Here is a 27,581-nt window from a genome sequence, read left to right as displayed (position 1 = left end):
CCAGTTAGAACGGTGATCATTAAAAAATCAGGAGACAACAGATGCTGCAGAGGATGTGGAGAAATAGGAACACTTTTACACTGTTGGTGGAAGTGTAAATTAGTTCAACCATTGTGGAAGACAGTGTGGCGATTCCTCAAGGACCTGGAAATAGAAATTCCATTTGACCCAGCAATCCCATTACTGGGTATATATCCAAAGGATTATAAATCATTCTACTATAAGGACAAATCCACAAGAATGTTGATTGCAGCACAGTTTACAATAGCAAAGACCTGGAACCAACCCAAATGCCCATCAATGATAGACAGGATAGGGAAAATGTGGCATATATCCACCATGGAATATTATGCAGCCATCTAAAACGATGAGTTCATGTCCTTTGTAGGGACATGTATGAACGTAGAAGCCATCATTCTCAGCAAACTGACACAGGAGCAGAAAATCAAACACTGCATGTTCTCACTCATAAATAGGTGTTGAACAATGAGAACACATGGACACAGGGAGGGGAGCACTACACACTGGAGTCTGTTGGAGGGAAATAGGGGCGGGACAGCCGGGGATGGGGAGTTGGGGGGGATGTCATGGGGAGAAATGCCAGACATAGGTGAAGGGGAGGAAGGCAGCAAATCACAGTGCCATGTGTGTACCTATGCAACAATCTTGCATATTCTTCCCATGTACCCCAAAAGCTAAAATGCAATAAAAAAAAGAAATAAAATTGATGTCTCAGATACATTGGATTATAATAAAAGATACAGAAAAAGATGAAAAAAAAGATATTCAATTAGTCATGTTTTCACCACCAATTATTTAAATAAACAAGAATATTTTGTGCAAAGCATTGTGATAGGAATTTCTAATGTAGTCTACAATGGGATTTGAAAACACTGTTTACTCTTTAACTTAGAGCAAGCAATAGTTCTCAGATACAAGAGAGGAGGCACGTCAGGAGTACACTCACTAAGAGAAGGGAGACAAACCAAGGTAAGCCTATGATGACTCCAACTTCCTGCCTAGAAGTAGCTTTCAGTTAGCAGTACAGGAAATGGGGACATAAATAAGACTTGAGGGTCCCTTGAGTGAATGAGACAGAATCAGAGTTTGAGGAAATCAGTTTGTGGAGCTGAATTAAGGGAGGAAGAAGTTACAGAGAGAGCACTTCAAAGATCTTCAGAAGGGGCCGCTGGAACTCAAGCTGAGTACTAACGGTGCGAGTGGACACTGATCCAGAATAAAGGAAGAACCACTAGAAAACAGGAGGCTGAAAAGTCCCCAAGGTTTTCATAAGACTAGAGAGAGTTTGATTTCCCACTAGCCAGTGTGTAAACACCTCCCAATACCAGAAATTCACGCAGAATCCTCAGAAGGCTATTATCTGGGTATTAGGGCACAATAAGCCATAGAATAAGAGTCTTTCTACATGTCCCCCAATAAAACTTAACATCAAACATGAAAAGAACTCAAATCGATTTCAAGTAACAAACTGTGGTCCAGAAGAAAACTCAGCAATGTTTAAAATAATCTAACATCGAGTATCCAACAGCATTAAATTTGTAAATTCTGGAAACCAAATAAAAGTTACCAGTTATGGCTGGGTACAGTGGCTCATGCCTATAATCCCAGCATTTTGGGAGGCCAAAGCCAACGGATCGCTGAGCTCAGGAGTTTGAGACCAGCCTGGGAAACATGGCAAAATCCTGTCTCTACCAAAAATTTTAAAAAAATAAAAAATAAATTAGCTGGTTTTGGTGGTGTGCTCCTGTGGTCCCAGCCACTTAGGAGACTAATGTGGGAGGGACACTGAAGCCCAGGAAATCGAGGCTGCAATGAGCTGTGATCATGCTACTGCACTCCAGTCTGGGTGACAGGGGGAGACTCTGTCTCAAATAAATAAATAAATAAATAAATAAAAATAAACAAAAAAATTACCAGGCCTGGGAAGAAGCTGCAAAATGTGATCCACACTTAGGGAAAAAAACAATCAATAGAAACAGACCCACAAGTTAAAGAGATGATGAAATTAGTGACATGGATGTTAAAACATATATTGTAAATATCTTCAGTAAGTTCTAGAAGGTTAAGGAAAACAGAATAAAATGAGAAGATAAACGAGTGATATTAACAAAGAAACAAATTGTATTTTTAGAGATGAACAAATAAAAAAGTTGCAAATGCACTGGATGAAATTACAGTGAGTTAGACAAGCGGAAAAAAAATCAGCAAATCTGAAAATTTAGTAGTAGAAACTATTTAACATCAAACATAGACATGAAGAAAACTGAAAAAAAGTGAGTATCAGTAAATCTTAGGACAATATGAATGTTAAAAGTAGTCAGAAAAGCATTGAGTTAACCATTGACTGGGCTTCTTCTACATGCTAGATTCTGTGCTAACCACTTCACATATATATTCTCATTTATCAATATGAGATGGGTTCTACAATTGTCCTATTTTTTATGTAATGAAAGGATAAACTCACTTATAAGCAATAACTTTGAACAAATATTCAATTCCTTTAATTTGTAAAACACGTTAAAATTTTCAAAGATTTTTGTTTTCATTTAAAAATTTAAAGCTTAGTAAGTTCTTGAAGCTCAAAATAGAACTGGATATTAAGCTGGGTAAATATTAACTATAAGACACTAAGTGTTTTATTTAAGGTCATATAATAAATAGAACTAAAGATAGAAATCAAAATTTCTTACTATCTCTTATTTTGTGTCTCATTTTAATTCTGACATTATCATAGCAGATCAAAAGGGGGAAATAATTCTGACTAAGGTCAGGGAAGCCTGACAGATGATGTCAGATAAGACTTGTTTTTAAAACACCAGTCAGAATTCCACTAGCAGAACAGGTTGCAAGTCACTGCAAGCAGAGAACACACTGAGGAGAGACATAAGAAGGAAAACTCTCCAGGTCCATTTAAGAGGCAACAGATCATCTAAGTTGGCTGATCATAGAGGGACATTTAGAGGAAAGCCAGAAATATAAGTTGAAAACAAATCACTGGAAACCTTAAATGGCACAAAATATGATATAGATGCATTGCACATTTAAATCTCAACTATCTGAAATCTGTCTTATAGAGCTTTTAGAACCCAAGGAAACCCCTACCCTTAAAAGTCACTCCAACAATAACCCTGAACATTTGGAGATAGTTGAGCTTTGTTAGGAAGATTGTACCTGTCTGAGAGATTTGTTGACCACATAAAAGGAAATATGCCCTCCATTTTATAACATTTTTTAAAAATCAGACTATTCTGTCTGTAAACCAGAAAGAATGAGAAAAGTGACACTGGGAGGAGAGACAAGCATGTAGAACTGAAGAGCAGAAGGGATATAGGACCAGTAAAGGCACCAATAGAAGCCAAATTAACATCACCATTTATTAGAAACTCGTGTTTTTTGTTTTGGTTTGTTCTCAAGATGGAAGACTAGAGGCATTGCTAGCATACCTCTTCCACTCTGAAGAATAAGACAGTGTATAGAGATTCACACTGTGACCTTTTTTTCTGAGAAGCAATACAAGAGCTAAACAGAAAAATGGAAGGAATCTATAGAGCCTTGGAAGGAAGCAGGAGGCTGCAGCCTACACTGTGAGTCAGGACTATGAGACGGGAATAGATTGCCTCTGACATATACACCCGCAACTGGGGCCCTGGAAGTCCAGGCCATGGGGGAAGGCCTTAACCTTACCCAGTTCTGGAACCGACTTGGGGAGCGTTGTGGAATATAAAAGTAGAAGCAGTGATGGGAAGACTGTTAAATGCACTCCCAGATTCCAGTGTGGACGTGGACTGAGGGAAGTCAGTTCTTACTGTTCATCAGAGACCCTGTGGAAGACAGCCAGAAAGTTCGGTCAGTGTTCACAGGTCGAAAGAAGCTCCCAGTGGGGTTTCATGATATGACAGAGGGTGGGGATGAATTCCCTTGGCCAGGGCTGGAGCTGGGGAGAGTGAAAAGTGGGCTGCAGACGTGAGGGCAGGAGCCACAAGTGCAGAAGCCCGGAGCCCAGCTTTGCAGCCAACGGGGAAGGGAATGGCCTGAAAGACATAGTTGCTACCTCTACGGAGAAAGCTTATGACCCAAGGTAGTTGCAATTCTGAGTGCTAGCTAACTGGAATTTAGCTTGCTGCTACCAGTGAAAACACTGCAGGAATGGATCTGTCTTCCCAAGTGTGCGGTATCTGTGTGTGGTTTATTGCTACCTGCAGCTCTGTGCTCCCGGCACAAATTCTGTGCATCAGAGCAGCAATGCTCTCCTTTGGTACGTCAACCCAGTGGACTGAGATCTGCTCCCATCCCTCAAGACCCACAGAGGCTGCTGCTTACCCTGTATGCAGAGACTCGGAGTGCAAACCCACTTGACAAAGCCCCGACCTGGCTTTGCCATATCACTCACCCTAGTAGCTGAACATAAACAACATGATCTCTTGGGAGCTATGTGGTCTTACCTATTGCTTGAGAAACTAGAGCAGGCGTCCCCAGACTTTTTACACAGGGGGCCAGTTCACTGTCCCTCAGACCCTTGGAGGGCCGCCACATACTGTGCTCCTCTCACTGACCACCAATGAAAGAAGTGCCCCTTCCTGAAGTGTGGCGGGGGGCCGGATAAATGGCCTCAGGGGGCCGCATGCGGCCCACGAGCCGTAGTTTGGGGATGCCTGAACTAGAGTATCCCCACTGGGCAACATAAGGCAAGCAAAAATCCAACAGCCACTCCACAGCTGATGCTCTTTTGCAAGCACCACCTCCTGGCTGGAGGCCAACCAACACAGTTCATTACAGCATCTACTGGCAGAACCACATTATGCCCAGGAAGAAGATGGCTGTGTGATCTCAACCATCACCACAGCCTGCACCACTCTATCTAACAAGGAGGTCCTGAGTCTGTCCACATGACCAGTTAATTATTGCTATAACCAGTGTTCAAGAAAGCCAACACACTAAGGATATCAATAACTAAGGAACCTCACAGAGTCTATGTCACTCCCCTGCCACCCCCATTAGAGCTGGTGTTGCTGCCCACTGCTGGGAGACTTGAGGACAGGTCACATCACTGGATCCATTGCAGACATTACTCAGTATCAGCCTAGAGTGTGACAACTTTGTTGGGTGGCTGGACCCAGAAAAGCAACCTTCACAGTAGTTTAGCTCCCAGGTATCCCCTCACCTAGGGAGATGGGGAGGGCACCGCATCAAGGAAACACACTGCGGGACAAAAGAATCTGGAGAGCAGGTCTTAAGCATCAGATCTTTCCACTGGTGGGAAGTTTCTTTCAGCAGAGGCACATTTGCAGTGTGAGACTCAGCAGTAAAAGTCTTCAGCTCTAGCCCCACAGTCAGACGGCCCTTATGTATATGAAGTGTCATGGGGAAGGGCCTGTCTTTCCCCTCTTGTCCACAACTGCAGGCACAGTTGGGGCTTCTAACATGGGAACTTGGCATATGTACAATTATATTCTTTCTGGAATATGTCAATGTAACTGCATCCCTGCAGGAGGAGCACCTTCCATGTTCAGGCTTGCATGAGAGACAGAGTCAACAATTTTTCTCTACTTGGAACACTCAATAATTCTTCTTCTCTGTTAGAACATCAACACTTCTACAGATGAAAAGAGGTGCTGTCTGATCTGAATAGCTAATATACCAGGACAACAATGTGTCTGAGAGGTGGATAACTTTCCTACAGACCTGGCAAGGGAACTGAGATGGCTGTAATCCTTTCCCCTGAGAAGACCTCAGTGTGACTCACTGAGAGCTCCTTCAGTCACCTCTATCATGGCTAGGACCTTTGCCCACAATTGGGTACTGCATTTATCCACATGTTACAACCACACCAGTTCATACACAGGGACACTTCTCCTAATGGCCTAAAGTTTGAACCATCAAGCCAGTAAATAAAATACTGGGGAAAAATAATTTAAAAAATGAACACCATAGGGGAATGAGGTAAGTTTTAAAAGACCTCTACTATTCCAACCCCATGGGAAACAGTGAACTTGCTCACACACCAAGCATACTGCTACCGCAAGCAGCATATAAGAAAGCCACATACAAAAACTCTTTCTAACCCAGGAACTCTTACAGAGTTGTCACCCTGAAAGCACCAAAAACTGAATTAGGATTAATTAACTATAAGCATTAAAGTCACACACTTAAGAGAAAAAAAGAAATTACAAAACAAACAAAAGAAACACAGTCAAACCAAGATAAATTCAAGAGAAATTAGGAGAAATAATCTACCTCAATGAGAAGGAACCAGAAAACTAACTCTGGTAATAGGACACAACAGGATTCTATAACACCCCCAAAGATCACACTAGCTCTCAGGCAATGGATCCAAACCAAGATGAATCTTTGAAATACCAGGCAAGAAAAACAGAAGGGCCATTATTAAGCTACTCAAGGATATATGAGAGAAAGGTGAAAACCACAATGAAGAAATTTAAAAAGCAGTTCAGTATATGAATGAAAAAATTTCTAGAGAGCTAAATATCATTTAAAAAACCAATCAGAACTTCTGAAAATAGAAGACACACTTAGGAAATTACAAATTGCGGTGAAAAGTTTTAACAATAGACTGAAACAAGTAGAAAAAAGAATTTCAGAGCTCAAGGAAAGATCTTTAAATTAACCCAAACAGATTAAAAAAAAAGAAATGAAATGAAAAAAGTCTTCAAGAAATATGAGATTATGTAAAATGGCCAAACGTAAGAATAATTGGTGCTTCTGAGGGAGAAGAAAGGTACAGTAGACATAAATGTGATTATAATTCAAGTGATTCCCAGTGAGAGCCCAGTTGGTGCCAGCCATTGTCCTGGCCACTGGGGAATTGAAATGTAGAAAGTGTTGACTCTGATTTTATGCAACTCTTATTCAATGAATAAGGTAGGCATGGAAAATTAATAATCATAAGGCATTATATTATGATTCTGTACAAAGTTTTATGAGGGAGAACCAAATCTAACTCATTGCTCGGGACAGTTTTTCTAGGAATAAAGACATTTTATCTGAGTAGTATAAGATAAATAGAAGTTGCATAGGTACAAAAATTGGAGAAATGTATTTCTAAAGAAAGGTATGTATTAAGAAGAAATAGATTTATTTATTTAAAGTATGTGGAGATTTGAGGACAATGACCATAATTTTAAGTCTGTATATTGTAGGATAGGATGGGGTTGCCAAATACAGCCCACAGGCAAAATATGGTCTGTGACCTATTTTTATAGGGTTATGAGCTAACAATGGTTTTAAGGTTGTGCAACAAACAAGCAAAGAAACAAGAACATGTGACAGCAATCATACACAGCCCACAAAGTGCAAAATATTTAATATTTATTTAACATTTACAGAGAAAATTTCTGAGCCCCTGGTATAGGATGCAGTAAAGTAAGACAAGAAAAAAAAAATTTAAAGCCTCATAAAATGCACTAAAATGTCTGAACTTTAGTCTAAGACAGTATATGCTATATGTAGTGGCTTTGTAATGTCTTAAATTGACTAGACTAAAATATATAGCCCTCAATTTTTTTTCTGCATATGTTTTCATTCAGAGTGGGCTATAACTGAGAATTTTGTGCAAGATTTAGATGGAAAAGTGAACAATGAGGTATTTTCTAGCACACACATGTTGTTATCAATCTGCTGGCTTACTTGATCAGCTTAGGGCAGCAGCCAGTGTTTTAACCGTTCAATCTTTCCCTGAATCCTCTTGTAGCTTCCTCAACTCTTGGAACAAGAGGGTGTAGGGCTCTATGATGAAGACGAAGGATGCCAGCTTCTCTGAGGATATCCATAGAGTCAGAAGTGAGACCTGACACAGAGTTTAGCATCCATGTATGTTCCAGCTTAGGCTTATAGGGGCCAAATTGTTCTCACTCTCTCCTGCTTTACATCCATTATCATTATGAGTTTACCTGTCAGACTTCAAGCTCCAGCATCAGACGCAAAGATTGCAGTCTTCTTACAGGACTGCTTCACCAGCCCATAGTTGTGTGGTTTTGTGTGTGTGTGTGTGTGTGTGTGTGTGTGCATGTCCTGTAGTTCTACTTAGTTGATTAAACCATGATTGATAAATCTTACGAGGCTCTCCAAGGAGAATCAAAACCATATGGTAGAACATATATTTTTCCTGTGTTGCTGAATATATATTAAATACAGGAAATATTAGAGATTGCAGTACCAGTTACCAGAGAATTAGAATAATCACAGTGAAAATCATGAAAATCTGAATGGCTAAAGAGAAATGAGGGGGCTACTGAGGAGGAAGCTTTACTTGCTTTAAATGGGAAAGAGTTGGTGTTTTGTAGGACAAATAAACCATTTACATCTACATATCCAGAAATAATTTCAATATGGTCAGACTTTCTGTTTCTGAATTTACATTAAAAGCCAAAAATAAGTCTTTGCTATTGTAAACAGTGCTGAAATGAACATTCGGGTGCATGTGACCTTATAGTAGAATGATTTATAATCCTTTGGATATATACCCAGTAATGGGATTGCTGGGTCAAATAGAATTTCTATTTCCAGGTCCTTGAGGAATCGCCACACTGTCTTCCACAATGGTTGAACTAGTTTACACTTCCACCAACAGTGTAAAAGTGTTCCTATTTCTCCACATCCTCTCCAGCATCTGTTGTCTCCAGATTTTTTAATGATCGCCATTCTAACTAGCATGAGATGGTATCTCAAAGTAGTTTTGATTTGCATTTCTCTAATGACCAGTGATGATGAGCATTTTTTCATATGTTTGTTGGTCTCATGTATGTCTTCCTTTGTAAAGTGTCTATTCATATTCTTTGCCCACTTTTGAATGGGCTTGTTTATTTTTTTCTTGTAAATCTGTTTTAGTTCTTTGTAAATTCTGGATATCAGCCCCTTGTCAGATGGGTATATTGTAAAAATTTTTTCCCATTCTGTTGGTTGCTGATTCACTCTTATGACTGTTTCATTGCTGTGCAAAAGCTGTGGAGTTTGATTAGGTCCCATTTGTCTATTTTGGCTGGCTTTTGTTGCCAATGCTTTTGGTGTTTTGGTCATGAAGTTCTTGCCTATGCCTATGTCCTGAATGGTTTTGCCTAGGTTTTCTTCTAGGGTTTTTAATGGTATTAGGTCTGATGGTTAAGGCTTTAATCCATCTGGAGTTAATTTTAGTGTAAGGTGTCAGGAAAGGATCCCGTTTCTGCTTTCTGCACATGGCTAGCCAGTTTTCCCAACACAATTTATTAAACAGGGACTCCTTTCCCCCTTGCCTGTTTTTGTCCCAATGATAGACTGGACAGGGAAAATGTGGCACATATACACCATGGAATACTATGCAGCCATCAAAAAAATGAGTTCATGTCCTTTGTAGGGACATAGATGAACCTGGAAACCATCATTCTCAGCAAAATCACACAAGAACAGAAAATCAAACACTGCATGTTCTCACTCATAGGTGGGTGTTGAACAATGAGAACACATGGACACAGGGAAGAGAGCATCACACACTGGGGTCTGTCGAGGGGAAGTAGGGGAGGGAGAGTAGGGGGTGGGGAGTTGGGGAGAGATAGCATGGGGAGAAATGCCAGATACAGGTGATGGGGAGGAAGGCAGCACATCACACTGCCCTGTGTGTACCTTTGCAACAATCTTGCATGTTCTTCACATGTACCCCAAAACCTGAAATGGAATTAAAAAAAAGAACAATCAGCAAAAAAAAAAAAAAGTCGAAACTAAAGAATAAATACTATGACCCAGTGCTACAGTTTGAATGTGTCCCCTTCCAAATTCAGATATAGCCAATAAAACAGTATGAGGAGGTGGAATCTCCAAGAAGTAATTAGGCCATGAGGGCTCCTCTTTCACAAATGAGATTAAGGACCTTATCAAATAGCCTTCACACAGCATTCAGGAGCTTGCCCTTCTGTATTCTGCCATGTGAAGACACAGCATTTCTCCCCTCTGTAGGATGCAGCATCCAGGTGGCTTCTTGGAGGCAGACAGCATCCATCACCAGACAATTGAACCTGCCAGAGCCCCAGAACCATGAGAAATTAATTGTTATTCTTTATAAATTACCCAGTCTCAGGTATTTTATTATAGCATCACAAAAGGGATGTAGATATCCAGTAACAGGTATACGAAAATGTCCCTTTCTGATGATGAAAATGATAAACATTGGATCATGTTTTTCTTAATAAAATTTTCAAATTCTTGAAACAGTGAAGTTACCACTTTTCATAGCCACGGTTAAAGATGTTTCAAATAACCTAGAATGATGAGTTCAGGCTCAAAAGAAGGGGCTTGCTTTCTATGTGTATTCTGTAAATCAGATGCCATTTTAAACAATGTCAAGAGTTGAACAAAATAACAGATGTTACCAAGCAGAGTCAATACATAAATAATAAGATATGTAGGATAAAAAAATCTAGAGATCTCATATATGAAATGAGGGCTAAAGTTAATAAAATTGAATTGTATTATAATTTTTGTTAAATAAGTAGACTTTAGCTGCTCTCATCATGAAAATAGTAAAAAGTGTGTGTTTCTTCATTGCTTGTACAGATAAAAAAATAAAAATAATTATGCAGGATAACAGATACCTTAATCTGCTTTACTGTTACAACCACTTCACTATATGCATTATATAACATCATGTTGTAAACTTCAAATATACATAATAACACTTCTTTTATTTTTTTAAATAAGAGTTGAACATTTGAAAAAGGCCATTGGAGAAAGATGGCTTCAGACTTTGTTTCTCCAGTTAAAACCATGAGCACATACACACAAACAAACACATATACAAACAACTAAGCTATGAAACTTAGCAGTTATTGCAACTGCACATCCTTCAATCAATACTTTTAAGGCAGAAATTACAAAAGAGACTTTTTTTAAGAAATCAAGTTTTAGTTACCATAATTGCTAAACTTTTAACACTATGTATAACACCATTTTCATCTGAACTATTATATAACACTACAGTGAAGTGCACCAGAATAACTAATAACTTAATGAAGACAATGAATCATAAAGTAAAAGCTATGTTATTTGGACTCTCTTAAAAAAGCCTTTATTTGAATTCCCTTTTAGGAAGGAAATGTACAGCGGATTGCACCATGATTTCTCCTCAGTGTCTCAGGAGAGTCATTAATGAAGGATTTTTCATTGCCAAGATTTTACTTTATATTTTACTTAATTACTTAATTCACTTTTAGCCACCAGATAGCAAGTCATTAGCTTTGTAGATTGGTTCATGTTCTTTTCATAGCTGGAAGTAGGATCTCTTCAGAAACATTTTATCATTTTTTTTCACCTCTCTTTAATGGCACATGACAATTTAGTTCTAGAAGTTTAATTTGATATTAAATCATATTCTATTTTTATACTTACATTCTTGTCCTAGTACCCACTCAACCTGTGGAATTCTTAAAGTGATAGGATCAGAAGCCCAAAGTAAAGGAATTTGCCATTCTCCATCTCTACAGATTCTCAGCGTGGAGCTAGACCAGTTTTCCCTGTAATTCTTCATCCTTAGGGATGTCGATGCAAGGTTAGAGTTCCCTTGGAAATCAGTGGAAGCCCTGTGTCTAGATGAACTTAATGAGAAAAGGCAGACTGCACAGCCTCCAGGGATCCATTTTTCAAACTATGGGATTGCTTTCTTCTTATCCTCTTGCCAAACTAATAAATTAAGTGTTGGTACTCCCAGAGTAGTTCTCTGTTCCTTCAAGATCACTCTCATTAAGATGCTCTCCTTCATTAAAGGATAATATCTATTGGTTAAATTATGAAGCATGAGACATTATCTTCTGTTGATAGATCGATGTGACTATCAGCATTACAGACTTGACAACTACACAGCATCTTCAGGGCTTCACTAGCTGTTGAGCTAAGCATTGGTTTAGACAATTTGAATCATGAAGATGTGCATTCAATTCACAGTTCTTAGAGTTTCACGCTCTCATCTAGAAAATGATGATAATAACACTAGTGCAGGAAATATGTTAAAAATAATAAATAAGATGTATGTTTTTTCCATTTCAATTCTTTGAATTACTTAAGTCCATAACATTAGGCCTCACACAAAATCTATCAGGAAATGACCCTAGGTTTACCTTCTAAACATATCTATTATTTGGCCACCTCTCAGTACCTCCAACACTACCATTTTGGTCTAAAACTTTATGTTCTTCCACTAGATTACTACGATTGCCTCAAATATATGTATCTGCTTTAGCTGATTCCCCACATGTAGTATGTTCTGCAGACAGCAGACAAACATAAGTCAGAATACCTCACGTCTCTTCTGAATGTCTTCCAAAGACTGTGTTACTTAGAGCAAAATTCCTTAAAAGGAATGTCCTTTAAAGCCATATGTAACTTAGCACATTTTACCTCTTTCACTGACTCTAATCATCTTATTTAAAATTGACTCACCAGTCTCTGAACTTTTCATCCCTTTTTCTTGCTATTTTTCCATACACATGTCATAATTTACCATATTGCACATTTTGCTTATTGTTTACCTTTCTCCTGTATTGATCACTTCTTGTGCGTATGCCATTTCAGATTTGCTCAACCTCCTCTGTTTTAGTTACTGCTGTATTGTTAGTTCTGTGTAGGCTCCAAACAGCTTCATGTAGGGACCACTTGGCAGTTTCTTATCTCAGGGCTTACCTCCTTAACATCTAGTTTCCTGTTCCTTGCATTTGTTGACACAGGCACAAACCTCCTAGATCTCACACATGGACGGTTGGGAAATGAGAATTTAACACTCTATGGGATGACCAGTAGAGAATGAGAACCAATTGGTACATATTCTCTCCTTTCATTGTTATGATGTACTAGTCTAAGAAACCTTTTTAAGATTCTGTGAGGGCCAGGTGTGGTAGCTCAGGCCTATAATCCCAGCGCTTTGGGAGGTCACGGCAGGTGGATCATGAGGTCAGAAGTTCAAGACCAGCTTGGCCAACATTGTGAAACCCTGTCTCTACTAAAAATACAAATACATGGTGGCATATTCCTGTAATCCCAGCTACTCAGGAGGCTGAGGCAGGAGAATTGCTTGAACCTGGAAGATGGAGGTTACAGTGAGCCAAGGCTGCACCATAGCACTCCAGCCTGGATGACAGAGTGAGACTCTATCTCAAAAACAAAACAAAATAAAACAAAACAAACAAAAACCCCAAAAGACTCTGCGAGAGTGAGTAACTAGTTTTGCCTTTTCACCCCATCCCTCACTTCTATTTCCTGGATTTTCTTCCCCTGTACATTACTTATATTTAACTTTCCATTTTAGGTTTTGCTCTGTTGTAAAGCCCAGGTTAAGAAAATAGCACCCACAGTTGCTTAGAAAGCTAAAAAATTGGAAGTAGATTATGAATCGGTCATAGGGCAATAAAAAACTATTGCTGGTGTTAAGTGAGGAGCTGAAAAACCCTGAGATGCATACCAGTTTTATGATTTCTGTAACTCTTACCTGTGCTCGATTGGAATAAATTATATGTAGAAACCAGATTGGGCTATACTGTGGCAGTGACATTTGAAAACTGTGGAGGCAATAAATATTAACATTACAAAGGTTATGGAGAGGCTGGCATTGAGATCCTTGAGAAATGAAAATCATATACTAAATTATATAGCCATTGACTGAACAGTGATGTGTCTCTAAGAAAATTTAAGGAGAACTTTATCTTCTGTTGTCTCAAGACAGTGTTGAATATCAGACCAGAATCTAAGTGTAAGGAAAGCAGAACTGGAAAGAAGATGAATCTACAGCTTGGACAGGTGTTTTTTTCTTTTTCTTTTTCTCTTTCTTCTTGTTTAAGACCTTGATAGAAAGAGTAAGAGTCTGAGAATGAGATGGGGACATTTTCGTGCATGATTCTGTGGAACTTGGACCACTAATTCCCTCAACTTTTTAAGTGTTTTTAAAAATTCCTTTTCCTACTTTTTGACAGAGGACAGATATCTCCTCATTCCTTAAGATCCCTTAAATAACTCAACTAGAAGATGGACTTCAAATATAATGCTTGAACATCACCCCTACCATTTGTTTTTGTAATTTTAATCACCCAAATTACATTTTAACACAATGCTGTGGAAATAATCTGTGTTTCAGGATTAAAATGATTATACATCAAATACATTGTAAGGCTTGGCTGTTACGTATCAGAAGGACAGGAAGCCACGTTCAGGAGTGATTTATAAAGTGTAGATAGGGCAGAAGATTAACCTCTATCTGAAGTAATTTCCTTAACTAATAACACTCACCCATATCTCAAGGATTCAATGTTCTAGTGAGGACATCTAGAGGTGGTGTTAACATTTTGAGGGAATGGCTATTTCAAGCTAGAATATGATTATGTCTATGAGTAAACAAAGCAAAGATGTTAGAAATTTTGTAGCACTGAATAAAAGTAAGAAAACTTAGAAGAGTACAAAATTAAATGAGATGTATTATATTACCAGAGCATACTCCCTAAGAGGGCCAGGCAACACTATCTCCTTTAAAGCATAAAGTAAAAAATAAATGAGCTATGCCACAGCACCTTGAGAAGCTCAGTAATAGCTATCTTCTGTAAGCTGGGAGATGCTATCAGGCTACTGAGCTCTCTAACGTATATGAGATAAATAAAATTACGAAAAGGCAAAAACCAAATGATAGCATTTAACTCAGAGGGAAGGTGACCTAATTACTGTAAAAAGTAGCAAGATTGGTGGAAAAATCAGGCTAACTTATCTGACATGTTTCTGAAGTGATAAAAGAATCATGGTAATCCTAATGGAGAGATAGAATATTGTTCAATTTTTATATTAAATATTGACATCTTATGTTTAAATCTTTAATCTATCTTGCCTAATTTTTGTATATAGTAAAAGTTTGGGGCCCAGTTTCATTCTTCTGCATAAGATTAGCCAATTTTCCCAGCACAATTTATTGAATAGGCTGTCCTTTTCCTATTGTTTATTTTTGTTGACTTTGTTGAAGATCAACTGGTGGTAGTTAAGTGGCTTCATTTCATGGGTCTCTATTCTGTTCCATTTGTTTCTGTGTCTATTTCTGTACTACCATGCTGTTTTGGTTACTGCAGCATTATAGTATAGTTTGAAGTTGGGTAATGTGATGTCTGGATTTGTTGCTTTTGTTTAGGATCACCTTAGCTATTCAGGCTTTTTGTTTGTTTTTGTTCCACGTGTATTTTAGAAAACTTTTTTCTAATTCTCTGAAAAATGACATTGATACCTTGATAAGAATGGTGTCAAATCTGTAGATTACTTTGAGCAGTATGACCATTTTAATTTAATTGATTATTCTATAATCATGGAATGGTTTTCAACATTCTTGTGTTGTCTATCATTTCTTTCAGCAGTGTTGAGTAGTTATCCTCATGGAGATCTTACACTTCTTTGGTTAGCTGTATTTCTAGGTATTTTAATTTTTTGTGGCTATTTTGAATTGGATTGCATTTTTTATTTTGCTCTCAGCTTTAATGTTATTGGTGTGTAGAAATGCTACCGATTTTTGTACGTTGATTTTGTATCCTGAGACTCCTGAAGTCATTTAGCAAGTCTAGGAGTCTTTTGGTGGAATCTTTAGGGTTTTCTACGTTTTCCAGGTATAGATTCATGTTGTCAGTGAAGACAGATAATTTGACTTCCTCCTTTCCTATTTGGACACCTTTTAAGTCTTTCTCTTTCCTGATTGCTATGGGTGGGACTGCCAGTACTATGTTGAATAGTGAGAGTGGCCATCCCCTGAAACAAATGCAACACAATCAAATATAGACAAATGGTGAAGAGGGAGACCCAGGCTTCTCGGATCAACTTCCCCTTTGACTATCATGCTGCATTTCAACAGAAGAAAAGGTTGACCAGCTGGCACCTCCAGTTTTACCTTCCTATAGGTGACAAGGCTAGGCCTTGGGGAAACTCTCCAGAAGGCACTATTTTTACTTAAAACAAGATCAAACCAGAAACCTTTTCCCATGTGAGTCCTAAAACTGTAAACTGGAACCCTTTCATATATGATTCCTGAAACTGTAAACAGAAACCTTTTCACATGTGAGTCCTAAAACTTTGAACCTAAGATTTTGCCACACGTAGCATCTAAAGTATAAGCCTGTATAAAGGATGAACCTCCCTTTGTTAGAGGAGCTTGGCTGTTAGGCAACTCTGCCACCTTGCTCCTGGCCAAATAAACCTTCCTCCTGTATTCTGTGTCTGAGAGATCCGTTTCCCATGGCCGCTCCTGCTACAATAGGACTTAATTAAACCAAAGATCTTCTGCACAGCACATTAAACTCTCAAAAGAGTAAATAGACAGTTTGCAGAATGGGGGAAAATGTTTCCAAACTATGCATCTATCAAAAAACTCATCCAGAATCTACAAACAATTCAACAGGAAAAAACAACCACATTAAAAAGTGGGCAAAGGACAAGAACAGATACTTCTTAAAAGAGGACATACAAGTGACCAACAAATATAAAAAAAAAGTTCAACATCACTAATTATCAGAAAAATATAAATAACAATCACTGTAAGATACCACATCACACAAGTCAAAATAGTTTTTATTAAAAAGTCAAAAACAGCAGATGTTGGCAAGGATGCAGAGAAAAGGGAAGGCTTATACAGTGTTAGTGAGAATGCAAATTAATTCAGCCACTCTGGAAAGCAGTTTGGAGATATCTCAAAGAACTAAAATTAGAACTATCATCTGACCCAGCAATCCCATTAGTTGGTATCTACTCAAAGGAAAATAAATTGTTCTACAAAAAAGACACATGTACATGTATGTTCATTGGAGCACCATGCACAATTATAAAGATGTGGACTCAACCTGGGTGTCCAGTAATGGTGAATGGATAAAGAAAGTGTGGTACATATACATCATGAAATACTATGCAACCATAAAAAATAATAAAATCATGTTATTTGCAGCAATATGATGCATCTGAATGCTGTTATCCTAAGCAAATCAATACAGAAACAGAAAAACAAATATTGCATATTCTCACTTATATGTGGGAGCTAAATCTTGGGAACATGCAAACATAATGATGGGAAAAACAGACACAGGAATTCAAATGGAGGGAGGGAGGGAGGGGAGCAAGGGCTGTAAAACTTCGAATTAGGTACTATGTTCGCTATCTGGGTGACAGGATCAACAGAAGCCCAAACTTCAACATCACACAATATACTCTTGTAACAAATCTGCACGTATACCTTCTGAATTTAAAATTAAAATAGAAATTTAAAAAAATAATACAGAGAGTTGGCAAGCAAATATATGACATCTGCCATTGAAATGGGAAATCACAGTTGTTTCCTTAGATTTTAAATATGATTAATTTCACAAGCCTAGAGCCAGATGATCAAAGAAGAATGACTCAGACATAATGTTGCATGTGTGATAAATATTTCTTCAGTCCTTTCCCCAAAGAAACTTGGACACTGGAAACAATGAGAAATTCTGAAACTTTATGAGAACTATTGGATATGGGGTCTGAATTTAGCAAAATACCAAGGTGCACAAAAATGCAATCAAAGTCTTCTCATTGAAGTAGCAATTCATGGAAGCAAAGTGGTAATAAATGTATTTTTGGTCTCAATCTACCTCAGAGTGAATACCATGGGTGTGTGGAACAACTGTATGGTGACTTTCACAGTTTCCAAACGTATAATTGGGATAAAGATGTTTAGCAGTTAGCAGAAGTCTTGTTAGATTTTCTGATCAATTCTAATAAGAAGAATGAAGTGAGAAGGTTCAAGTAAAAGTCATTCCAACAAGTCAAGATTATAAACCAGAAGTCATACCACATTCTACCTTCATCAAAGACTTCAAGAATTTATGGAAAGTGGTCATGATGTTTTCATTTCTACCTGTTTCTCCCCTGTAAAAATAGATGAATTATGTTGGATATTTAATTAGATATTCACTTCCATGCTCAAGTTAGTATGTTGATCAACGCAGTTTCTGGTACTTTTTTTTTTTTATTCGTTTTTTGGTTTTTGTTTCTTTGGGACGCCCTTGTCACCCAGACTGGAGCTCAATGGCATGATCTTTGCTCACTGCAAACTCTGCCTCCCTGGTTCAAGCAATTCTCCCATCTCAGCCTCCTGAGTAGCTGGGATTACAGGTACTTGTCACCACACACAGCTTATCAGTTTTTGTATTTTTAGTAGAAACAGGGTTTTACCATGTTGGTCAGACTGGTCTCAAACTGCTGACCTCAGGTGGTCTGCTTGCCTTGGCCTCCCAAAGTGCTGGGATGATAGGCATGAGCCACTGCACTGGCTGGCTGGTGCTTGTTTTCACTGATCTCTATCACCAAAGGGAATCAAAAGCTATTCACATTTGCTTAAAAATATAGCAGCATATGTCTGTTCTCTTGCCTTGGGGTTTTCTGAACAGTACAGTCCACAGGACATTGATTATCTTGCCATTCCACAGATCACAATGCTTGTTTAACATGCTGCTAATTGGACCTGATGGAAAAAAGATGCCATGTACCTGCAAGTCTTAGGAAAACATATGTACAAGAGCATGGGATCTCTTGCCTGCCACATTTGTGATGTGTATAGAAATCCAGTGGTATGAAACATCCACTAGGATTTTCTAGAATGAAAAAGAATATTGTTGCCCTCATGAAAAAGGTGTAGTGCTTAGTGGACATCTTTGGATTCTGGAGACAACATACAACATATATGCTATTACTCTTCAACCTGTTATTAGTGACTCTAAAAAATGTCAGTTTTAAATGGCTCCAGAGAAAGAGAGGACACTGCAGGAGAGTCATGGTATAGTGACAGGAAATATGGCACAGCTAGAGATAATTTTACTGAATAAAAATAGAAGAGTTGCAGCATAGACTTTGAGGATTCTGTAGGAATCTACAATTTCTGTGTTAGTATCATTAGAAAAATAAGTTCCTGACATGCTACTCAGTACTATAAAGACTGAATACCAAGCCACCATGGCATACAAAGTTATTGCTTGACAAGATTTGGTGTATAGAGACACATACACAAACACATACACACACATACTCAATCATACCTTGTATTTTATTTCTTCCAAATAAAGATGAATTAAAGGGAAAAGACTTATTGTAGCCGCCTACTATTTTAAAGCAGCAAGTACAACTGAAATGCTAACATAAAATAGGAATCCCTTCCTCAGGCTAAATGGTTGAATAATAATAGCATATATATTGTATATTGTCTCCAAAATCCAAAGATGTCCACTAAGTACAATACTTTTTCACGAGGTGCAACAATATTCCTTTTTTATCCTAGAAAACCCTGGGGGATGTTCCATACCATTGGATTTCTATAGACTTCACAAATGTGGCAGGCAAGAGGTCCCATGCTCTTTTACATATGTCCTCAGGCCACAGTGGACATTTATTTTAAGTTTCTGAATCATGAGATTTGCTATATTTAGTTCCACTCTTCCATCAGATCAGGCAAGTATAAAAACAATCTATTTTGCTATTGAAATGGTGCAATTTAAGAGCCGATACAAAATATCCAGAAGCAGCAAGATAATTAAATGATGAGGTGGTCTAGGTTCTCCCTGAAACCCTTTTTCAGATCAGATTTAGGGATTCATGGGACCTTGTCTGTGACCCACCGACAGAGAGCTCAGTCTGGTTCCCAAGTGAGAAGGCATAATATATTGATGTGTATCACAGACTCTCTCTTGGGTAGCTCTAAAATGCTATGGGAATTCTACCATTTGGTCAGGCTTTGGGCATCATATTTTGTCATTCACCTTGTATGAAGAAAAAAGTGGCCTAAAATATGAATTGATATGCACAGACTACTGGGCAGAGGCTAACATTTTTCAGATTAGTCAGAGATCTGGAAGGAGTAACATTAGAAGATTAGAGAAAAGAAATTCTGGGAAGAAACACAGGCACATACCTATTGGGCCAGGAACAAATTGCTTATATCTTTGTGTATTAAGTTAATGTCTACAAAAATGAATCATCTACTACAAAGAAGACGCTTAACAACCAGGTCAAGAGGATGTCCTAGGAGTGGCAATTAGTTTCTTTCTTTTGTCATCACAGTGATGGTGTGAGTGGCCATGACAGCAGGGTTATGCAATAAAATGCATTAGAAATCTCTCAAAGTCTCTATACAATATATGCCTCTAATATTGGAAATGATATGAAGATGAAACACATAGAATATAAAATTGTAGAAAGTAGTGCTGAAAGTTTAAAATAGAAAGAAAAACCAATCCTCCCCTCAGAAAAACTAAATAGAAAATTTGATATATGAGAAAGTATATTACAGGGATAGATTTGAAGCAAGTGTGCAGAGTACATAAAAGATGGCCAATTTTCACAATCATTAACTGTATTTTACTTTTGTTTTTTGAATCACTTGAACCCAGGAGGGAGAGTTTGCAGTGAGCCAAGATTGCACCATAGGGCTCCATCCTGGGCCACAAGACTCCATCTCAAATTGCTTATATCTTTGTATATTAAGTTAATGCCTACAAAAATGAGTCACCTACTACAAAGAAGACCCTTAACAACCAGGTCAAGAGGATGACCTGTCCTAGGAGTGGCAATTAGTTTCTTTATTTTATCATCACAGTGTTGGTGTGAGTGGCCATGACAGCAGGGTTATGCAGACCAATCTCTGCAAGCCTGATCTATGGCCACACTGAATGTGTATATTGCATTTCTAGAGACCATTGCTGAGCTCTCATGACATCAGTCCTTAAGAATTGCCTGCCATTGAATAGCAGGTTAATTATATCAGATGGCTTTTACCCTAGACAATACAAATAATAATCCTAAAAAACACAATCCAGAACTCCATAATCCTGAATGTTGGAATGCCAAAAGATGAAAATCCCTGAAGTTTAAAATCCCTAATACCAAAAATCCTGAAAATCACAATCCTGAGAAAATAAAAGCTGAATGTCAAAATCATGAAAGACAAATTCTGAAGAAGGGATTAGTATGTCTTTGGTTGTACACAGGACAGTTGCACTATATTAGACAGGACTATTACCTTATTGTCTTTATTTGCCTTTGGCAAAAAATTTAGATGAGTGGATTGGCCACAAGATACAAGAGTGATGAAAACTTCAGTTCAAAAATGCTTTATTTGCCTGCATTGGCATTCCTTCTAGTTGATGAAACTGCAGAAGTATTTAATGACTGAAAGCTGCATTTGCTTGAAGAAGCCAACAAAATTACTTGCTGGTTCAAAAATAATTGCATGTACAGTAAGATAAGAAAACACAACGTTGTTGTTCGATCACCAGTATTGTTGCTGCCAAATCTGTGGTCGACATATGAGTGCATGTAGAATGGATTTCAGCATACTTAAAACAACATAGAAACACAAGACAGAAAATGGAAAAAATAAGGAAAGGGCACGTTAGTGTAAATTAAATCGTAAAATAATTTCAAAAAAAGTGTCACATAGAAAATAAACGTAAACATATTCTTTGAGGTGAACCATGCCCTAGGACAAAACAGTGCTATTTATCAAGATGCAAGACTTCAAAATATAGTAAACATCTGGGCACAGTGGCTTACACCTGTAATGCCAGCATTTTGGGAGGGCGTGGCAGGCAGATCACCTGAGGTCAGGAGTTTAAGACCAGCCTGGTCAACGTGGTGAAACCCTGTCTCTACTAAAGATACAAAAATTAGCCAGGCGTAGGGGTGGGCACTTGTAATCCCAGCTAGTCGGGAGGCTGAGTCGGAAGAATCCCTTGAACCCGGGAGGGAGAGTTGCAGTGAGCCAAGATTGCATCATAGGGCTCCATTCTGGGCAACAAGAGTCCCTCTCAAAAAACAAAAACAAAAACAAAAAAAAAGACAAAAACAAAAAAGTAAAATACAGTTAATGATTGTGAAAATTGGCCATCTTTTATGTACTCTGCACACTTGCTTCAAATCTATCCCTGTAATATACTTTCTCATATATCAAATTTTCTATTTAGTTTTTCTGAGGGGAGGATTGGTTTTTCTTTCTATTTTAAACTTTCAGCACTACTTTTTACAATTTGATATTCTATGTGTTTCATCTTCATATCATTTCCAATATTAGAGGCATATATTGTGTAAAGACTTTGAGAGATTTGTAATGCATTTTATGCATTTTTTCCAAAGTCAACTTCATGAAAGTGCATTATCACAACATTGACTTTGTGTGTAAACAATGTGTACATATGTGAAAATGTTGAAACTTCCTGACTAAATGAAGAGATGTCCTTCCTGTATATCTGCTTTTATGAAAGATAACATTACATATGCAATGGTGACTCATCATAGTTTTTGATTGATTGCCTCAAAAATTTTGATTATACATCACAATATTACAGATGACAACCATCATAAAGCTCTGTTCATATAATACTAACCATAGTGATGTGTATTTATACATTTTACTTTTTGACCTTTTTAAAATGAATATTCTACACCTGCTTATAATTATTATACCTAAGCAACCATCATATAACTGAGTGTTTATGCTTGCAAAAATATTTTTTAAAAAATAGCTCAGAGATGTCTAAGCTATTTGAAGTATGCAAAATGTATCAGGCCCATAGAAACATGAGTATAGGACTTCAGTTACATTCCTGCCACCACAGTTAGCTAATTTAGGGCAACTGTTTGAAGGCATTCTTGTTCCTGACTAGCATTCCTCACCTGTTGTCTTGATGTTCCAGGAATTTGTAATACAAAATACAATTGATAGTCAATAAGTAGCTTATTCTATTTAAATGCAAATTCTTGGTGAACAACTTAGAACTGCCTCTTCTTTTTCCTAAAAAAAAAAAAAACACTTATAGTGTATATTCAGGGCAATTTTAATTTATACTCCCAAGTGGCCATCCTCAACTTTTGTGCTTGAATAAACACAATCAAAAGGTAAAACTTTTGTACCTTAAGAAACAAAATATATATTTAGCTTATATTTATAGCTAAATTATATATTTGCTTAAGCTATACATAATTTAGCTTACATATATAGCTAAATTATATATAATAAGAATATACATATATATATATATATTTGCATCTGAAATCCTTTATTGAAACAAACATCACTGCTGTTTGCCAAATAAAAGACACAGACAGCAGACAAACAGTGAAAACAGAGCCCAGTGACCAGAGCTGGCCCCTTGGCTGGGGACCCTCCGCTACTACCTGATGGACCAGCATGGCGACCTCTCTCTGTGTCTCTCTCTCTCTGTCTCTCTTCTCTGTCTCTGTCTCTCTCTCTCTCTCTCTCTCTCTCTCTCTATATATATATATATATATATATATATCAGCCTTTACTAAGTTCTTGTTGATTCCCAAAGTAGGAACTAATTTATTAATTTTATACATATATATATATATATACACACACATATATATTAGCTATTACTAAGTTCTTGTTATTTTGTAATACATATATATGTGTATATATATACATATATAATCTTATTTTTGTAATATATATGTATATATATACAATACGTATATACATATATGTATCAGTACTTCTGAGTCATTGCCCCCCTACCCGCCAAAGTATTCCTAAAAAGTCTGATTCTCGAAGTGACTGGTTTGAGTAATAATAAAACTCCAGTCTTCATGGCCAGCTCTGTTATTCTTTCTCCATTGCAGTTCCCCTGTCTTAAAAAAAAACAGCTCTGTCTAGGAAGTGAGCAAGGTGAACCTACCGAGTGGTTGTAGCTGCAGTTTTGGAGTTGTCTGACAGAGGTTGCAATGAATGGTTGTTACTTAAAGGGGCTAGTCCTTTCTTTGCACATTTAGAATAAAGGTAGTTTTGAATACTTGAAGGCTATGAGAGTGTTTACCACCAAAGCAGCAGGTCAATTACAGAGTAGGTGGATTGCGTGGGCTGCCCACCAGCCTTGGAGAAATATCTTTACATCAAGGGATACTGTGAAAGCTTGTGTGGCCCAGTCTCATAAAGTTTCTCTATTTGGGGGGGACCTGGGATTCACTGTAAAAGTGAGATATTTGATTTTTAAAGATCTAGTTGTACTGTCTTTCAGTTATGCCTGCTTTTCTTATATTTAAACACTAGGCTCTGGAAACTACAAAAATGTTGCATTATTTATTAAATGGTTCTATCCTGAAGTCAATAATCTAATCAAGGAGTAAGCTAAGTGGAAAAGACCGCCTATTAAGCTAGATTGGTCTCCAATAATATGACTTTCTGGCATTTACCAGGCTATTTTGTAAAAGAAACTTACATCTATAAAGCAAATCTCCATTTTTAAGGGTATCTTTCTGCACCCAAGCAACTAGAAACTTTTACAACAGAAAAGACTTAAGCTTCAAGTTTACACAACAAAGCTTACCTTCTCTTCCTGAAAATCATTGAGTTTTTTTTTTTTTTTTTTTTTTTTTAGAGATAGGATGTCACTGTCCTTTAGGCTGTAGTGCATTATTGTAGTCATAAGTTACCACAGCCTTTTCTTGGGCACAGGGGATTCTCCCACCTAAGCCTCCCAAGTAGCTAAAACACAGGTGTGTGCCACCATAGCTAGTTAATTTAAAAACTTTTTAACAGACAAAAAAATGATCCCAAACTCCTAGCCTCAAGAAAGCTTCCAGCATAGCTCAGGTTATAAGAGTGAGCCACCATGCCCAGGTGGCAACCCTGTGTTGACTAAGCTTTACTTACCCCTTTAGTTTTTCCTTGTCTCAGCAGATAATAATAACATTTAGATCTAAATTCTATGCTTTGAGATGTAAATTTTATCCTAAGAGTCATCCCTTTAGAAGTGCAAATTTAGAGTTGCCTAGTTAACAATTTTCTTAAAATTACATTTATTTTTTTAGAGACTAGGTCTCGCTATATTTCACAAACTGGTCTCAAACTCCGGGATGCAAGTGATTCTTCCCTTTTAGCCTTCTAAATTGTTTGGATTACAGGAACAAACCACTGCACCTGGCTGGCTAATACAACTGTTTAGGATTTGGTAAAGAGAGAAAGAGTGACTATTTGAAGACTGGCAAATGAAGAAGCTTATAAATCTAAAAATTCTCCTTCTTTCTGTGCATCTGTATGTCTATATATGTCATGTATATGTGATAGTTCATTACCAAAATATATCAAAAAGTTTTCATTAATTGGCTTACATTAAAAGGAAGCACTTAAATACTTTATCAGAAGAGTAGAATGTAATTCAAATGCCTTTGAGATCCTGATTTAAATAAATCTTTGGTAAATAAAACCAGTGAATATTGTCAGTTTAATGAAAACAGTTGTGTCCTCAGAGTAGCAAAATACTCATGTATTTAACTTTAGGGTTTTTGTTTAGGTGGCTCCTTTCTGACATTTACATGATACAAAAATAGCAGGGAAATAATTTCATATAATGGCTAGCTTCATTCAATGTCTCATAAAATTGTAATGAATAGTTGATATGGTTGTTAAAAATAAGTAAATCAGGTGCAAATACATATAAACAAACTCTTTATAGTATCAAAAATCTTTTTGGTAATTTGAAACCTTAAAGTGAAATTACATAATAAATATTGAATGTCTAGGTCATTTTTAAATAAGTAAAAATATTAAAACAAACTATAATAACTATAATATATAACATTATGGCATAAAACATTAATTAGAGCTCTTTTATATATTTTCAGTAGTGAAACACTATACACAACACAAATATGTAGACTTATTAGGCATGCTGATATAAGTACATCTTATAGATTCATAAAACCCTTTTTTTCCCATCTACAACTTTCAACTTCTGGATAACATGTTTCAAAAGGTAACCTGTATCAATACTTGATAACCCTAGGCAGTTGTCAGTTAAATAGCCTTAATTTTACATATTAAAGAATCAACTTAGGTCAAAATCAAAGAGCAAAATTTACATCATAAGGTATGAAGAGAAAAAGTCTGGTGTGCTAGAGGGAAATTAAAATGGATTTAATTGCCAAATTAAACGTAAAATTATAGAAATTATAAAGCCCTTTAAAACACACACACGCATGCATGCACACACACACACACACACACACACACACACACACACGCACGCATAAAGATACTATAGCTTTTACTTCAGAACTTTGGCCATGAGATAAATACAAATTCATTGGCTTGCAAACAAACAAACAAACACAAAAAACCTGTTAGATCCGAACAGTGGCTTTTATGTTAATAGAAAAATAATAGCAGATTTAAAGCAGGCAGAAAAGAAAATAGAGAAAAAGAGAACTTCAGAACTCTACAGTTTGCAGGTGGACCTTAGGGCTCTTTTTTAAAATGTAAATGTGCACAAAGATCATATTCAATATTACATAAACTCTGGCAAGTAGAGGTGATGTAAGACCTATGGAGTGCTCTCAAGGGGGTCATACTCCTTGTTTTTTTTCTCACTCTTAGACTATTTGTTTCCCACTTTTTTTTCTTTTCTTTTTTTCTTTTTTTTTTTTTTTGAGACGGAGTTTCGCTCTGGTTACCCAGGCTGGAGTGCAATGGCGCGATCTCGGCTCACCGCAACCTCCGCCTCCTGGGTTCAGGCAATTCTCCTGCCTCAGCCTCCTGAGTAGCTGGGATTACAGGCACGCGCCACCATGCCCAGCTAATTTTTTGTATTTTTAGTAGAGACGGGGTTTCACCATGTTGACCAGGATGGTCTCGATCTCTCGACCTCGTGATCCACCCGCCTCGGCCTCCCAACACTTTTTTTTCTTATAAGTGGGAACTGAACTGTGGCCCAGGGTTTTCATGTAGTGGATCAATGTGTGCTGCTTGTGAACAAAACTCCATAATTTGTCGCCACTGAGTCATTTCCACCCTCTTTGACCTCTGAGAGGGCTAAAAATGCTGGGTGATCGGCCCTTATATGCATTTCCTGGATGAGCCTTATTTAAAAAAAAATTCATTTTTGTTGGGGACTTCCCTGCAGCGCTATTTCACATCACAGGGGAATCAACCCCACAGACACTTTCATGAGGCCCCTGAGGCCCCTGATGACTCAAAAGTGCATTTTGGCTGGGAGGAGAAAATGGCCTTTTTCTTTGAAGCTGAGGAAACTCAGTCTCTCATTAGCTTATAAGAACAACAGTTCATTTCCTCATGCAAATGCACACAGACAAGCCAAATTGGGATTAATTTTGGGAGAAAAAGTAATAGAGAAGACAACTTAGAATGAATCTTCAAACTAGAATTAGAATCCTTAAACAACAATTTTCTAGGAGAGGAAAAAAAATCCGCCAGACCACTTCCTATAAACTATGCTCAGTGATTCTACTTTATAGTTCTCATCTGCCATTACACATGCCAAGGTCAAATCCTCTCAGTACAAGGTAATCTCTGGTACTTCTGAAGCCAAAGAGGTTGGGTCATGAAATACAGGTGTGACATAGCTGGCCTAAAGTTAGAACCTGTGCAACACCATTTTATACAAGACAAAGCTGTTTTTCCAAAGATAAGTTGTAAGGCTGCCCCATTCTCCCTGCAATAACTGCTGATCTGTAAATAAAGACAGCTAGTTTGCTCTAAAATAACCACTATGTAAAGCTGCTTACCTTTGCTTATCAGTAACTGCTCT

At 37.5% G+C, this 27,581-nt stretch overlaps 1 long non-coding RNA gene across 2 annotated transcripts in view; it reads left to right on the top strand.

The window, feature by feature from the left end:
* Positions 1-27,581, top strand: part of LOC141580336 (uncharacterized) — a 494,168-nt gene that overhangs the window by 443,623 nt on the left and 22,964 nt on the right. The gene's annotated exons all lie outside the window — the stretch shown is intronic.

Source organism: Saimiri boliviensis, chromosome 11 (genome assembly GCF_048565385.1).
Source record: "Saimiri boliviensis isolate mSaiBol1 chromosome 11, mSaiBol1.pri, whole genome shotgun sequence".
Lineage (NCBI taxonomy): Eukaryota > Metazoa > Chordata > Mammalia > Primates > Cebidae > Saimiri > Saimiri boliviensis.
This window is presented reverse-complemented; position numbering and strand designations above follow the sequence as displayed.